This window comes from Mus caroli, chromosome 14, assembly GCF_900094665.2.
Source record: "Mus caroli chromosome 14, CAROLI_EIJ_v1.1, whole genome shotgun sequence".
In the NCBI taxonomy this organism is placed as follows: Eukaryota; Metazoa; Chordata; class Mammalia; order Rodentia; family Muridae; genus Mus; species Mus caroli.
In genome coordinates this window covers 74,699,973-74,702,824 of record NC_034583.1, presented here as the reverse complement: position 1 = coordinate 74,702,824, position 2,852 = coordinate 74,699,973, and the positions used below count along the sequence as shown (strand labels likewise).

At 36.6% G+C, this 2,852-nt stretch overlaps 1 non-coding gene across 1 annotated transcript; it reads right to left on the bottom strand.

Moving 5' to 3' along the window:
* Positions 1-975: 975 nt before the first annotated feature.
* Positions 976-1,107, bottom strand: LOC115029323. The gene has a single exon (XR_003834892.1). It is a non-coding gene; the product is annotated as a small nucleolar RNA SNORA17 (small nucleolar RNA).
* Positions 1,108-2,852: the final 1,745 nt, after the last annotated feature.

Here is a 2,852-nt window from a genome sequence, read left to right as displayed (position 1 = left end):
ATTCTTAATTCTAATTTTAAACTTTTAATCAACTACCATAACTTCCAAACATTATCAAAATCAAACTAACTTTCTAAAACTTCTTAAATCAGTTCAGGAATTTCATGAAAACATTAATTCATTTAAACAGCATTATCTCAAGAACATTTATTTTCCTTTTGATCTACAGGAAAATTTCCCAACAGAGTAGGCTATCACCTAGGAAGTAATTACACTAGGCTATAGGCAATGAGTGTCTTCCCATGCCCAATAATGTCACAACAGTTATATGACTAATACAGTAACTAAAAACATGAGAAGGCACATCAGTCAAAAAAAGAAATCCCAAGACAAAGCCATGCACCCATCACAGCTGAGCAAAACATTGGCCAACTTGAGGAAACTCACTTGCCCATTGCAGCTCTTTCTGCATGGAATCAGCTGGCCATGAGGTCCTTATGCTGCTGGCACTCCCAATCTCATGATCTCAGGTTCAGCTCAACAACAACCTCCCTCATCCCTGATGCAACCATGGACAGTTTAGCTGAGGTGCAAGGCCCACTGGCTCTCCCAACTATTGCAGCTTGTGAGGAACATAGAGCTAGTTCTCCCACTCCCATGACCCCTTGGCAAGGGTAAAAGGGAGGAGAAGGGATCTTTTGGGTCTCCAATTCTTTCCATCATAAGCACAGCATTTTGTTACTCTTTCTCTTCTATTCTCCACAAATTACTTTCTCCTCTTAGCAGAGTCCTTGGTCTCTTAGAGTCTGGGGTTGTCTCAAGGTTGGTCTCAAGTGTTCTATGCCCTGCTCATGCATTATGGTACACTACAGAGATCATCTTGGGTATGGTTTGCCTCCACCACCACTCTAAGTTGTGCAGTACCTGACTGTTGTTCAACTCAGGCTAGGTCTGTATCTGGGCCCCATGGTAGAGGTCTGGTGGTCATCTCAACCTCAGTTCTTGTCCAGATGCCCTGACTCATGTTTTTCCCATATTTCTTGGATACTAATCATTCAGATGTTCATAGAGGTCAGAACACTGAGCATAGAAATAACTTATCCCCTCTCTACAACTAACTGTCACATGTGACACACCATTCACATCTCTAACACCCCTAGGGGAAGTCTAGTTATCTTAAATAATATTTAATTTAGAAATTTGGCACAGATATGAAGAACAGTAGCTAATAATATAACACATAAATATCTGCTCTATGAAATCATAAAGACATCTTTTTGGAAGTCTCATTTAACAATTTTTGACTATGGTTTACAATGGGCAATTAAAATTATGGATAAGGAGAATTTGTGCACTTACTGTCACACACTTGAATTGGGTGGTGTTTGTTTGTTTCAGTTTCGACACATTTCAGTAAGCTGCCTGGGCAAAGAAGAACGAGGACTGTTCTCCAGTGTAAGTAACAGAGGTGATTAAATGGACAGTCTCCAAGTGGCTCTTTCAGTAATGCTCATTTAGAGCTGTAACATAGATAATGGCAGGTCCTAACTACACAACCTAAGCCAATTTGTTAGAACCTATTGATGCCAAAACACTAGTGAATAAAGACAAACTTTGATTATATAATATGGAAATCATCAAGTCAATTGAGCTGTGACTTAGTTCCAATATTAAATAACCAGATTTGATAAGGTCAGTTCCTGTATGGATTGATGTGGGTTACTAAGAAATCAATAGCAAAAGAATTATTGAGTGAGTTAATGAGTAATCAATGATGTTAGCAATGATAAAGAACCTTGAGTGGCTCTGAGTGAGACTGGAAAAGTTCCAGATGCAGACGATTAATGTTGTACAGTTTCAGTGTAGTTTGAACAAAATCTTAACTAACACCTCCGAATACCATCTACCACCCAATTAATTACTCAAAATACTCAATGTCACAGAATATATGTGGTAATTTTAAAATTATTATAATAAAAGCTAGCCATAATTCTAATCTTTTACACATAGCAAAATACAGACAATGTTCTTTCTTAATTTTCATCTTCAAAATGTTGAAAGAATTGTTAGAGTTGTGCAAGTCAATATTTATTACCCTTACTTTAGACAATTGTTATCTTAGAAAGAATGACTTAAAACACTGGCTTCAGTATTACATCAGAACTTTATGTCTTTTCTATTGCCACAGATTTCCTATAATATTTTTATACCACTTCTAATGAAAAATAAAAACATAACATCTCTGATTTCTACATCTCTGCTCTAGAAGAATATGCTTCTAGCTTTTGAAGGGCATTATAGAGATCAATATAATTTTGTTTACAAAGTGTTATAAAAATCTTCAAATTTTAAGCTTGTAACACCAATAGTTTAGATTTAATAAAATGCTTCCAATAAATCAAAAATTAAAATTGTAAGGTAACTATGTCAAATGTTCCTTAAAGCATCGACATATTTGTAAATATAGGAATGGAGTCTCAACCTGTATCCCAGAGCAAAGGCTGTCCTACAGCCATCTGCCCCAAATCCCACCAGGAGAGAGCTGGACTCCCCAGGAGTGATAACAGACTTAAGATCATAGACTTACAGGTCCACAGAAGGGACAATATCCTATCAAAGACAGCAATACAAATTAACACCAGAGATAATAGGATGGTGAGATGAAAGCAAAAGAACCTAAGCAACAGAGACCAAGGCTATTTGGCATCATCAGAACACAGTTCTACAACCACCACAAGTTCCAGATAACCCAACACACCAAAAAGCAAGATTAATATTTAAAATCACATCTCATGATGATGACAGAGGATTTTAAGAAGGATATAAACAACTCCCTTAAAGAAATAAAGAGAACTCAGATAAAAAAGTAAAAGGCCTTAAAGAGAAATACAAAAGCCCCTTGAAGAACTATA